Below are 14,584 nucleotides of genomic sequence, written 5' to 3'. Positions count from 1 at the left end.
TGGATGTCTCTGCTCCAGTAAGTTGTAATTTTTTTTTGTATTTGCCTGTCTTTGTAATTTTTGGGGGGACATTAGTTTGTATGTGACCTTACTTTTTTGATGGATCTAGGCAGAGTTGTTGATTTTTCAGGTTGCTCAGTTTTTTACTTGTTCTTAAAATGGAGTGATAACTTCTACTAGTAAGCCCCTTCTATGCCAGACTGGAAAACAGAAGCTGTTTATATAATTGGATGCTATTTTTTTATTTGCTTAAATTTTAGAATTATTATACAAAATTTATCCTAATGTGGTAACTCTCTTTTGCCCTTAATAATCCTTCTTAGTCTATTGTAATTTGTCTGAAGTAGCCTCATACTTTTTTGAGTGGTATTTTACTGGTATATTATTATCCATTCTTTTAATTTCAGTGTTAAATAGTTTCAGTATTCTTGTGTCCCTGTAGGCAATTATATTTTTTCCAACCTTGTTATCTCTGCTTATTAACTGATGAGGTTAGTACATAAACATTTATTGTGATTATTTTTGTATTTGAACTTGTTGCTATTCTTTGCTTTTCTCCTGCCACCACACCGGCTGCTAGATACCCCTGAAATAGGGCCCACAGGCGCAACAGCCCCACTCCTGTATGATGAAGGAATGGTCTCCCCCTCAAAAACCTGGGAGGGCACCCAATTTGGCCAGCGAGCATCCCTATTCAGAGTGGGACAATTCCCTTTGAGGCAGTATCCTATAGGTGGGATAAACCAGGAAGGTCAGCCTGCTGGCCACTACTAGGCCCATACTCCATTTTCCACTTCAGTTTTACTGAATTGGAAGAATTCCAACCCCTCATATTGTCAGAAAATGGCAGATCTTATCACCTCCATTTTTGCCACTCACCATCCAAACTGGGCAGATGTACAGGCTCTCTAACATCTTACTAATGGCAGATGAAAGGTGGCTAGTTATAAATAAGGCTGATGAAGAGCCTCATCATCTCTAGCAAGAGAATCTCAACAGGACCCCCAATCTGGCCAGGACGATTCCCTTGACAGAGCCCAATTGAAACCCGAATAGTGGGGACCTAGCCTTCCTGGAACATTATAAAAGATGCATATTGGAAGGACTTTACAAAGGGGTGCCTAAATGAAAGCGCCTAAACATGATATGTGTTGTTTAACAGAAACCAAAACAAGATCCTTTTGAACTTTTAAGAAAGGATCTAGCAGGCCTATTGAAAGCACACTGATGCTGACCCACAGGCACCAGAAAATGTCTCGAAGGTAAACATGACTTTTATTGGGCAAAGTGCCCCAGATAATCAGAAGAAAGCTCCAACATTTAGACAGGGCATTGGGAATGAATCCTTCCCAGCTGGGGGACATAGCTTTTAAAGTTTACCATGCCCAGGAAACAAAAAAATAAGGCAAGCCACCTTTTTCTTAGAAACTGTGTGGGGAAACCAGGAGAGGTGGGACCCGAAAGGAAAAGGGAAAGACTTATTAGGCACCAATCAATGTACCTATTGCAAAGAGGAAGGCCATTGTAAACAGGACTATCCAGAACTAAAAAAAAAAAAAAAAGTAAAAAGGATAAAAACCCTAGCTTAGAAATGTTAGAAAGGAATGATGAATCTGATGACAAATGAGGAGGCCCAGGGGCTCCCCTATACACCTCCAGACCTATTCCTATTTCCCCACATGAGCATCCGGTAAAATTGACACTGGGGAACAAGCTAATTGACTTCCTTATAGATACAGAAGCTATATATAAAAGGTCAGCTGTGGTGTTGGTTACTGCAGTGCCTGGACAGTTACAAAACCAGGCGTTCCTTCAACATCTAGAATGACAGCTTGAGGATCAAAAACTTATGCATAGTTTTCTCTACATGCCAGACTGCCCCATTCCATTGTTGGCAAGTAGGTTTCCAATATCTTGCTCTCTCTCTTCTCTCTGGCACCCCCATAATGTGAATGTTGGTACATTTGAAGTTTTCCCAGAGGCTCCTCACACTGTCTTCATATATTTGGATTCTTTTTTCTTTTTGCTCTTCTCATTGGGTATTTTTGCTTCCCTAAATTTCAAATTGCTGATTTGATTCTCAGCATCCTTTATTCTACTGTTGAATCCTTGTAAATTATTCTTTATTTCAGTTAGTGTGTGCCTAATTTCTGACTGTTCCTTTTTCATGTCTTTGACATACTCACTAAGATAGTTGAAAGTCTCACTAAGTGTCTGGAAGCTCTCATTGAGTTCCTTGTGTAACATTATAAACACTGTTTTGAACTCTGTATCTAGAGGTCTGCTTGCTTCCATTTTTATAGGTCTTTTTATGGAGATTTCTTCTGTTCTTTCATTTGTGACATGTTTCTTTGTCTCCACCTGTTGACTACTTCCCTGTGTTTGTTTCTATGCATTAGGTAGAGCTGCTATGTCTCCTGGAATTGGTAGAGTGGCCTTGTGTAGTAGGTATCCTATAGAGCCCATTGGCTCAGCCTCCCCAGTCACCTGAGCTGGGCTCTCTAGGTGTTCCCCTCTATGGGCTGTGAGCACAGTCTTGTTGTAGTTGAGTTCTGTTTGCTGTTGGTGTCACTGGGAGGAATTTACTTCTAGGCCAATCGGCTGTGAGGAGCAGCTGTGACTACAATGCAAGAGATACTCCTATGGAGCAGGACTTGCTTCAGCAGGGCTTTGGTGCTCACTGAATCTGCCCCTTGAATGTGTCACTTGTGGATGTGTAGAGTGGTAATCTGGTATGGGCTGAAGCTGTCCACTGGATACACTGGCTCTGGGGCCTCCCAGAAGGTGCAAAGTTAGCCACTGCCTGGGCCACCTGGGAGGAGCTAAAGGGCAATCTGCAGATGGCTGCTACTTACATTGGGCTTGGAAGTGCCCAGGTGAGGCCCAACTGTGAAGCAAGGCAGGCTGCTGCTAGTGCCAGGGCCTCTTATTGATAAGCATGGGGCATGCTGACACCAGCTGCTGCTTGTTTGAGAGGCTTTTGGAATGTCTGAAGCCTTATCAAGGACAGGCCATTCATATGGAAAGCTGCTGCAAACAGCTTGGGTGAGGCTGAGAATTTGGTGGAGCGTGGTCTCAGGGAATCACTAGGGTGGAGCAAACAGTGTGAGCCAGGTTGATGTAAACTCAGATATGGCTGCCAGTTAGCTCTGTGGTGGGGGAGGTTTCAGCACAGGAACAATGACCCCTGCAAACACTCCTGTCTGGGGCAAAGCTGCTCCTGAATTCTTGCCAGACTATTCAGTTCCTCCCTGTATGTTCCTGAATACCCTCTGAGCTGTTGCCCCAGCACTGGAGTCCAGAGGGATCGAGTCCAAGTAAGTCCATGTGCCGACCCTTTTAAAAGGAATTGCTTGGGCATCCAGCAGATTCCATATCACTCAGGCACATTCCCCACTAGTTTTTACATGTTTTGAATGTGCTTGAACTTATGGGGACTTCTCTTCCCAGCTCTGGAACCCTGGGCTGGGGGTCTGTCTGGTGCTGGGATCCTTTGTTTCTCATGGGAGGCCTCTGTAGCCAAGATATCCCTCCCAATTAAAAACATGTCCCAGGTAAGTGTCAGCCCCGCCTGTAACTGTGCCTTGGGCCCTCCTACCAGTCTCAATGTGCTTCCTTCTTTACTTCTGTAGTTGTAGGACTTCCATTCAGCTTGATTTCAGTCAGTATTGAATGATGGTTATTCTCTATTTTAGTTGTAATTTTGATGTGGTTGTGGGAGGTGGTGAGAACCTAAGTTGCCATCTTGGTTCTCTGCTGGGATCTTATATGAATTTTAGAATCAGCTTGACAAGATTCATGGAAACCTGCTTGGGTGTTTTAAATTATGATTTTATTAAATTAATAGATTGATTTAGGAAGTTAGCAACTGTATGAGGTTGAGTTGGCCTACCTAAGAACATGTTATACCCTTCCATTTGTTTAGATTCTCTTCTCTCAGTAGTGTGTTCAAAGTGTTCATCATATAAACCATGCCTGTTTTTTGTTAAGTACATTCCTAGGTGGTTTACCCTTTTAATTGCTGCTATGAAAATGGGGGCTTTTCCCCCTTTAAGTCTCTGTTTTTAGTATTCCCATTTTTACCGGTAAGTAATTGGACACTAAGAGAAGTGACACCCCCATCAGCACATGGCAGAGATGAAACTTGGCCCCAGGTTTTATGATTATACCCCTTACCCCAGCTTGTAGATAGAAACCATCCACTCTTTGACATATGCTTAGATAACAAAATATATTATCACTACCGCATATTTGTTTATTTTCAGTTAAAGCCTAAAGGAGTCTCAAGACATGATCTCACATACTCTCATTTTACTGATGAGGAAGATGATGCAGACAATCAAGGAGATGACTTTAAAATTTATAGGAAAAATAAGAAAAACTAGATTCCATGAGATTCTGTCATCTTGCTTTACCAATTCCTTTTCCGTGAATCAACTTGAGAACTTGAGGGAGGTCTTTATCTATTGGAGCTGGAAATATTGGCTTGCAGCCCTGATTTTTTGCTTTATAATTGGCTATTTTAATCACCCCCTGCTTTCTAATTGGCTATTTTTTACAGAACTGAAATTACAAGGGCTATTTCTATTTCCTATACTTGTTTAAAATACTGTTTTTCATTGCTACCATAGAATGGACCAAAGGAAGTTTTTAAATTTAGTTTTTTTTTTTAGTGTCAGCACATTTCATTTCATATTGAAAAAACTAACCTACACTTTGTTGACTGGGGTCTTGGTTTCTTTTAAAGAAGCCAAGAATGAAAGGTGGTCAGTTAATTCTACCATAGACCTGCAGAGGGAGCTCGGTGGACTTTTTTCTCCAATGTGTCTATGCATTGGTTAATGTAGGAGATTTTAGAGCTCTGTATCCATCCACAGTGTCTTAGGAGCTATACATCTTTAGAGAGTTAAGGTCATTTTTTCTTTCCCCAGTGCTTCTCTATGTAATGGATTACCACCTTGGGGCGGGGGTAGGGGGGTGGGATCAGTGCATAGACGGTTTTATCAAATGTACTCCACAGTGCTTCTGAAAGGCTCTGAAAAATCTCCCTTCCAGGGATAGACCATAAGAAGTCTTCTGACTTCTTGGGAACTCAGCATCCTTGGAGTCTTTAGAGACAGCCATTGCCTTTTCCACATGGTCTGCTATCCCCTGTTAAATTTTTTTAAATTATAAATATAATATATGTACATTGTAGATAATTTTGAAAATTGAAAGTACATTTAAAAAGAAGAAAAATTGTTACCCATAATCTCCAACCACTATTAATGTATTTCCTTCTAGCCTCTTTATATAGAACACTACTGTCTAAAATCTTTTAGGCGCTGAAATTTCCTTTTTGTTTTTTTCTTTTGAGGTATAACTTATACATCAGTTTTAATCATTTGACATTTATATATGTATATTGCAAAATGACCACCACAATAAGTCTAGTTAACAGCCAACAATATACATTATTAAAATTTTTTATGATAACTTTTAAGAACTACTCTCTTAACAACTTTTAAAGATGTAGTACAGTATTATTAACTATAGTTGCCATGCTGCACATTACGTCCCAGGACTAATTCATTTTATAACTGGAAGTTTGTACCTTTTGACCCTCTTCATTCATTTTGCCAACCCCTAGCCCCCACCTCTAGCAACTACCAATCTGTTTTCTGTGTCTATAGCTCATTTGTGTGTGTATGTTTTGTTGTTGTTTTTAGATTCCACATATAAGTGAGGTCTCATGGAACTTGTCTTTCTCTATTTGATTTATTTTACTTAGCACAATGCCACCAAGGCACATTCCTATTGCCGTGAATGGCTATATTTCATTCTTTTTTTATGGCTGAATAATATTCCAGTGTGTATATCCATTCATCTGTTGATGAATATTTAGGTTGTTTCCATGTCTTGGGCATATAAATATTCTGTGATACACATGGGGGTGCATGTTTCTTTTCAAATTAGTATTTTTGTTTTTTTCAGTTAAATATCAAAAGTGGAATTGCTGGATTATATGGTAGTTTTAGTTTTAATTTTTTTGAGGCAGCTTCATACTGCTTTCCACAGTGGCTGCACCAATTCCCACCAACAGTGCACGAGGATTCCCTTTTCTTCACATCGTCAGCAACACTTGTTATTTCTTATCTCTTTGATAATTATGTTCTGCAACTTTAACTTGAAAAATAATGAGCATTTCCACAGTGAAATCCATGTCAGGACCACATCCTTAGCTGGAGAGGGGTCAGGACAGGAATGGCCTGGCATCCACAGAAGGTTCTTTAATTGAAATCCAGATTGACTGAAAATGCAAACCTCCTTTGATTCTCTGAATTCAGCTGATAACCTGAAGGTGAATGGCTTATTCTAGAGCTACTTGTGGGTCAGTTTCCCAGCACATGCTCAGATATTAAAAAGTCTAGTTCTTGGTGCTTCTATTGTCCATGTAATGGCAAAATTTTGGTCACAACTTGAGATTTCATGTGATGTGGCAGAACATGTTTAACTTTTGATGAAACAAATGTTTTGTTAAAAACTTCAGCCAACCTATTCCCTGTGCACCTGGAGGAAGTGAAGAGGGTGGAGACTTGAGCACTGGTATTCGCTAATGTCTCTGGAGAGAAAATAAAAATTTTAAGAACTCTTCACTCACACTTCTCTCAGAGAGGAGATATTTCTTTACCGCAAGGAAACTAGAAGAGACAGGAAATAATAGAGCAGCAGCGTCCTCTAGTGAGAACTGAGATCCAGATAGAAGCCCTTGATTCCTTTACATTTGTGACTTGAGGTTTGTCTTCCAGCTTTGAATGAATGGGGCCTTCAGACCACTGTGAGCAGTTTGACCGAGTCTGACTTCCCATTTCTTTATCTGAGGAAGAAAATTAGACAGAGTGATATAGGAAACAGGAATGGCCATGCTCCTTGATTCTTTGGTCCAGTCAAATACCACAGGGAACTCAACCTTATAGGGCATATTCCCTTCCTTCAGTATTTACTATATAAGAAAACCTACTTTTTTTCTTTAGTTAAAATTATTTCACATAAATCTTAAAATTTTATTTATTGATTGATTGAGAGAGAGAGAGAGAGAGAGAGAGAGAGAGAGAGGAAGGGAGAGAGAGAGAGAAAGAGAAAATGAGAGAAAGAAACATCAATTTTTGTTGTTCCACTTACTTAAACATTCATTGGTTGATTCTTATATTTGCCCTAACTGGGGATTGAACTCGCAGCATTCGTGTATTGCAGTGGTTGGCAAACCGCGGCTCGCAAGCCACATGCGGCTCTTTGGCCCCTTGAGTGTGGCTCCGCGTTAGAACCACTTCTTCAAAATAGACTCGCCCAGGCCGAAAACCGACTTCTGCGCATGGGCCACGAAGTTTCAATCGCACTGTACGTGTGCGCCTGCACATGGTATTTTGTGGAAGAGCCACACTCAAGGGGCCAAAGAGCCGCATGTGGCTCGCGAGCCGTGGTTTGCCGACCACTGGTGTATTGGGACAATGCTCTAACTAACTGAGCTACTCAGGCAGGGCTCACTGAAATCTTTAATAACTATAGAAATCTCCCCATCCCTCCCCCCAAAAAACAGGAGAGCAATAATGTACTTAGAACTTACGTTATCTTAGTTTAGATCAGTGTAGGGGTTCCAAGGAAGTAAAGTTTAAGATGACTTAGATGTTTTATAAAATAAATGAAATAAATACATAAATAAATAAAATCACATTAAATATTTCATGTGGAACATAGGCCAAGGAAAAATTTATTTACGATTTTTTATTTACATTTTTTCAGATTGATTTCTTGTTGATTAAATGTTTCCCTCTTGATTAAATGAAATCTCCTTAGCATCTCAACAATTGAGTATAGAATTTGTAAGAGATAAAAAGCTAAACTCCATTTTCAGAGCAGCATTTTACTTCAAGGAGAAGCACAGCTATTGAACAAAGGGTATTGAACGATGTCTATCTATGTACTACTTTTGTAATGTCAACCAATGGGTCTACGGTTGTTGGAGCCGATTCAATGCCAACAGGAATCCCCAATATGGGGTGCGGTGAGTAAGGAAACTTTATTCAGAATAACAGCTCAATTGTGATACAGCACAAAATAGCATGGCTGTGAGGCAGCCCCGGGGCCAGGCCCCTCTCAGGCTAGACAGCTCTGCTCTGCTCCTTGCAGGTCTGCTTTGCACACACTGTGCTGGTCAGCCTCACTCTGCTCCAGGTGTTTCAGGTCCCTCAGAGAAATGATGTCTTCAGTCTTCCATGGAATGGGCGAGTGCACCTCTCTAAGCCAGAGCGGGGCTGGCTCATGTAGACAGAAGTCCCCACCCTGTACCCTGATTGGTCTGTCATACAAATGAGGACTCCAAATCCTTCTTGTTGGATTGGTCCAAAAGGCACTGTCCGCTTGGTCAAAATAGAGCCGCTCTGGTTGGGTGGAGCTGGGCAGCTCCAATTGGATAAGGAAAGGCTCCAGTCCTATTGGTTGAAATAGGATTACAGGAACTCCTTTATAAGACTGGCTCAGACGGCAGAAACACAGTGCAGGCAGGCGGTTCAGCGCAGAGGCAGGCTTCTCCCTGAAGTGGAGTTTGCGTGAGAGGCTGTGTAGCAATGGCTGCTAGGCTCTGTTTTGGTGGCGTGTTTTTGTCTGTTTGTTTTAATTTGAGCCTGGTTAGCCAGCAGGAGTCTTTCTTAGTAAGTATGTTCTTTCCCAGAGTCCACAGTAGGAAGTGTTAGAAGGAAAAAATGTGATAAATGTAATGACTGAAGAATCTCTCCAGGTTTGCATCCGGAAAGGCTGAGGGTATTTCCTGAGGGTAGCGTTGAACTTGAAAGAGCTGTCAGCCTCCATCAGACTGCTGGTTCAGACTTGGGCCAGTTTAAGATGAAAAATGTGCTTTCAGCAGGAAGCATTTTCTAAATTTCCCTTATGCAAGACTTCTCCATCCAGAGGGGGCTAACAGCTCACTGCTTAACATACCTTTATTGCTGTGATCTTTATTTTTCTTTTAAGCGCTAGAGGAGTGTATTGGAAGAGGCTGACCGAGTTTACTCTCTTTGAATTCAGGGTTGCTTGCCAGAAAGATGGTGCCTGTCAACATGGTAAGTACCCAGTAAACATTTGCTGAATGAATTTACTAAGTTGCCATTGTTTCCCACTATGGACTGTACACCTGGGCCCATTTCCTCAGATGACACAAAGGAAATACCTGTGCGACTCCCCCAGTCATTCAGCATCTTCTCGGATTGGACCAAGAGAACAAAGGGTAGGCAGCTGACCCAGGACAGCAGACAGCTGCCAGGAGACGCAGCTGGAGATACCGGGGGTTGACGGAAGAGAACCTAGCTAGCCTGGGTGCTGGGGAAATGTGGCATTAGGCTACGAGGGACCAGCAAACCTCAGAAACAAAGACGTTTCCTGCTGAGCAGGCAGAAGATGTCTTTTCCCTTTGACTCTGCCCCACCCCCACCCATCCCACCAGCCACATCAGTTTCTTTATCTTTGAAATGACAAGTTTTGTTTCAAATTGCATGAGCAACAAAAGAAAGTTCCCCATAATCCTGGTACCCAGAGCAGAGATGGTTGATATTTCAGGGATGATGCAGCCATGCTTGTTCTTGCCTACATATACATATGATTTTTATGTTAACATACATAGTGTGTGTTTGCAATATTAGGATTTACAATACGTATTATTTCATGTATTTAGTGTTATGAAAACACAGTATTCCTAGAGCATGTTTTTTTGTGTGTTTTTTTTGGGCTGAGTAATCTAACAAAAACACGTACCATGGTGATTCTGGTGACCCCACCCAGGTTATGTGAAGGGGGCATAAATTCTACCTCTTCGTGAGGGAATGGTAAGGTTCTGGAAGAGTACATGAGATGGGAAACACTGCTTTGGCTGCTTATGGAAAATCTGTCCCAGTCAGTGTTCACTGGTTGGACTGGCGATCACACACACTTCAAAATCTTAACATTTTCCAATGTCCTGTCTTCTGCAAAAGGTTAAGCCCTGGAATGTTATAAGATTAAACAGAGGTGACAGAAATAAAGCAGCCTGGTTCAGGCTGAGGAAAGGAACTCAAGGACATTACTTATATACATGCCATTTTGGTTATTACCAAATTCTTAGCACTATCTGTCGGTGCCCATGGCCTTTGACTCTCAACTGTGATGAGTATCCCAAAAAAGCATTTTGAAGTGGGAAGACACAAATCACTAGAGACAGTACCTTCCTAAAAAGAGAAAAGAAAAAAGGGGGTGAGGGGCTATTCCATTTGATCAATTTAGTAATTTGTGCTCAGTGACTAGGCAAATTACTAAATTCGGTGTGCCTTAGTTTTCTTATCTATAAAATGAGAATGAGTCTAGTATCTATCTTATAGTTATAATGGAGATTAAAATGTGTTAATCTGTAAAGCATTTAGAACAGTGGTTCTCAACCTTTCTAATGCCGCGACCCTTTAATACAGTTCCTCATGTTGTGGTGACCCCCAACCATAAAATTATTTTCGTTGCTACTTCATAACTGTAATTTTGCTGCTGTTATGAATCGTAATGTAAATATCTGTGTTTTCCGATGGTCTTAGGTGACCCGGTCGCGACCCACAGGTTGAGAACCACTAGCAGGGTTGCCTAAGACCATCGGAAAACACAGATATTTACATTACGATTCATAACAGCAGCAAAATTACAGTTATGAAGTAGCAACGAAAATAATTTTATGGTTGGGGGTCACCACAACATGAGGAACTGTATTAAAGGGTCGCGGCATTAGAGAGGTTGAGAACCACTGATTTAGAACAATGCCTGACAGGTAATAAACTCTTAACAAATACTTAATTACTATTATTGTTATTAGCAGCTGTAGTAGCAGCAATAAAAATTTAACAACTCTCTTAATTGTTGGATAGAGGTCAGGTTTTTGATATAAATAATTCATTAGAACATTCGGTAGATAAATTTTTGTACACATGATCTGATTATTTCCTCAAAGTGTAATTGCTGTGTATACATTTGTTAAAGTTTTTGATACATATTGTAAACATCAGAAAAGTTGCTCCAATTCATTTACAGTTAACATTTTTTACCCACTCCTTTCACACTAAGAATTGTCATTTTAAGATCCATATGCGAATTCATTGTTTCTTTAATTACTATGAGGCTGAGAATTCTTTCTATATGTTTATAGTTAATTGTATTAAATCTTTTGTGGGTTGCATCCATTTCTATGAATTGAATTAAATCTAACCAAAGTTTAATCCATTTATATTATACTTATATTTTAATACATATTTTATATATCCCATCTACACTAATAAAAGAGAAACATGCAAATTGACTGTCCCTCTGCTTCGCCCACCAACCAATCAGGAGCGAGTATGCAAATTAACCCAACAAAGATGGCAGTGGCCACGGAGCTGGAGCGAGCAGGAGGCTTGGGTTGCCCCCGGCAATGGAGGAATCCAAGCTTCTCGCCCGCCCTGGACGCTGCTGAAAGGATGGCTAGGAAAAAAAAAAAAAGGAGGGGCTGGGAGCCTGGGTCGCTGGGGGGGCGTGGCCAGCCTGAAAATGGCCCTCAGCCCCTTACCCAGGCTGGCCAGGCACCCAACGGGGACACCCACCCTGAAGGGGGTGTGGCCACCCTGAAAACGGCCTTCAGCCCCTCACCCAGGCTGGCCATGCCCCTATAGGGTGAGGGTTCCGGCTGGGGGGCATGGCCAGCTTTAAAACAGCCCTCAGCCCCTCACCTAGGCTGGCCATGCCCCTGCAGCGGGGACCCTCACCCCATGGGTGTGTGGCCGGCCTGCAAACCACCACAGGCCCCTCACCAAGGCCGCCCCATGCCCCAAGGGAACCCCCACCCTGATCTGAGACACCCTTCAGGGCAAACCAGCCGGCCCCCACCCAAGCACCAGGACTCAATCTATACTAATATAAGGGTAATATGCTAATTAGACTGGGAGACCTTCCAGGAGACCTTCCAGATGTTCTTCTGGACAAAGCCATGGTGGCGGGGCTGAGGTAGAGGTGGTTAGAGGCCAAGAGGGAAGGGCAGTTGTGGGTGATCAGGCCAGGATGGGACGGCAGTTATGGGTGATCAAGCTGGTGGGGGGGGGGGGGCGTTGGGGGTGATCAGGCTGGCGGGGGGGCAGTTGGGGATGAGAAGACTAGCAGGGGGGCCAGTTGGTGGTGAGCAGGCCATCAGTGGGGGTCAGTTGGGGGTTATCAGGACAGTGGGGGGAGGGGTAGTTTGGAGTGAGCAGGCCAGCAGGGGGACAGTTAGGTGCAAGCAGGCCAGTGGGGAGGGAAGAGGGGGTGAGCAGGCAAGCAGGGGTGCATTTGGGGTGAGCAGGCTGGCAGGGGGGGCAGTTGGGGGTGAGGACACTGGCATGGGGGGCAGTTGGGCATGATCAGGCTGGCAGGGGGGGCATTTGGGGGCGAACAGGCTGGTGGTGGGGGACAGTTGGGGGCAAGCAGGCCAGCAGGCAGGTGAGCGGTTAGGAGCTAGCAGTCCTGGATTGTAAGAGGGATGTCCGACTGCCAGTTTAGGCCCGATCCCTGTAAACCGGCAGTAGGACATCCTTCGAGGGGTCCCAGATTGGAGAGGGAGCAGGCCGGGCTGAGGGACAGCCCCCCCTCCATGCACGAATTTTGTGCACTGGGCCACTAGTATATGTTATAATTTAAAAACTTTATTTCTACCATATTACTTTGTGTTTTTGTTTATAATACACTAGAGGCCCAGTGCACGAAATTCGTGCACGGGGGTGTGTGTCCCTCAGCCCAGCCTGCACCCTCTCCAATCTGGGACCCCTTGAGGAATGTCCGACTTCCCGTTTAGGCCCAATCCCAGTAGGATATTCTACTGGATTGGGCCTAAACGGGCAGTCGGACATCCCTCTCACAATCAGGACTGCTGACTCCCAACTGCTCGCCTGCCTGCCTTCCTGATTGCCCCTAACTGCTTCTGCCTGCCAGCCTGATCACCCCCTAACCACTCCCCTGCCAGCCTGATTGATGCCTAACTGCTCCCCTGCCAGCCTGATTGCCCCTAACTGCCCTCCACTGCAGGCCTGGTGCCCCCCCCCCCCCTCAACTGCCCTTCCCTGCAGGCCCGGTCGCCCCCAACTTCCCTCCTCTGCTGGCCTGGTCACTCCTAACTGCCCTCCCCTGCTGGCCTGGTCCCTCCCAACTGCCCTCCCCTGCTGGCCATCTTGTGGCGGCCATCTGTGTCCACATGGGGGCAGCCAGCTTGTGTTGGAGTGATGGTCAATTTGCATATTACTCTTTTATTAGATAGGATATACATATTACATAATTTTTTTTTTCTTATTTTCTCCCTTTCTGCTAAATTGATTGAGTTTTTTTAATTCTCTTTTCTTACTTTGCTGCTGCTGCTTGGCAAGTTATATATTCTATTTTCACTCTTTTAGTGGTTAACTTTTAGTTTTTAATTTATACCTGAATTATTGAAGTCTGTGCTTAGTCATTCTTTCTGAGAAAAAGATAAAACATATCAAAAATGAAACCAGACAAAAGTAAAAAATCAAGTAGGAATTTTATAAATAAAAATAGGGTAATTGAAATTAAGTAATTCCTCTTGCACAGTGTACAGCACTTGGGGTGCTTTACTTTCTATCCCTCCTGACTCTCCTCAATCAAACATATTGTTATTATCTAGTATTGTATTTCACCTTTTAATACCTCTTTTCTAAAATATATCATTGTTTTTCATGCAGATGATTTTTTTCTCCATAATTTTTTAAATATTTATTTTATTATCTAAAGTTTTACATATGTCTCCTTTTCCCCCAATTGACAACCTCTTCTCTCCCCCCCCCCCCCCCAGCCATTCCCAACTCGGGCAAGCCCCCACCTCCCCAGTGTTTGTGTCCATTGGTTATACTAATATGCATGCATACAAGTCCTTTGGTTGCTCTCTAACCCCCCCTCCCCTACCATTTGTCTCTGGATCTATTCTTCTTCATCAAATTATGTTAATTATTATGCTCTCTAGTTCCATCCATGCTGTTGCAAATGGTAAAAGTTCCTTCTTTTTTTATAGCGGCATAGTATTCCATTGTGTAGATGTACCACAGTTTTTTAATCAACTCATCTGCTGATGGGCACTTAGGCTGTTTCCAAATCTTAGCTATTATAAATTGTGCTACTATGAACATAGGGATGCATATATCCTTTTTGATTGGTGTTTCTGGTTTCTTGGGTTATAGTCCTAGAAGTGGGATCACTGGGTCAAATAGTAGTTCCATTTTTAAATTTTTGAGGAAACTCCATACTGTTTTCAACAGTGACTGTACCAGTCTGCATTCCCACCAGCAGTGCAGGAGGGTTCCTTTTTCTCCACATCCTCACCAGCACTTGTTGTTTGTTGATTTGATGATGATAGCCATTCTGACAGATGTGAGATAGTATCTCATTGTTGTTTTGATTTGCATCTCTCGGATAATTAGTGACTTTGAACATGTTTTCACATGTCTCTGGGCCTTCTGTATGTCCTCTTTCAAAAAATGTCTATTTAGATCCTCTGCCCATTTTTTGATTGGATCGCTTATCTTCCTTTTGT

At 42.7% G+C, this 14,584-nt stretch overlaps 1 protein-coding gene across 1 annotated transcript in view; it reads left to right on the top strand.

The window, feature by feature from the left end:
- Positions 1-8,419, top strand: part of MTPAP (mitochondrial poly(A) polymerase) — a 65,793-nt gene extending 57,374 nt beyond the window's left edge. Inside the window, exon 11 of the transcript XR_013813371.1 lies at positions 8,167-8,419. The gene's annotated coding sequence lies outside the window, so the exon portion shown is untranslated. The remainder of the gene's footprint in view (positions 1-8,166) is intronic.
- Positions 8,420-14,584: the final 6,165 nt, after the last annotated feature.

This window comes from Cnephaeus nilssonii (genome assembly GCF_951640355.1).
Source record: "Cnephaeus nilssonii genome assembly, chromosome: 4".
NCBI classification, from domain to species: domain Eukaryota; kingdom Metazoa; phylum Chordata; class Mammalia; order Chiroptera; family Vespertilionidae; genus Cnephaeus; species Cnephaeus nilssonii.
Note: the sequence above shows the minus strand (reverse complement) of the source record. Positions and strands in the feature narration are given on the sequence as shown.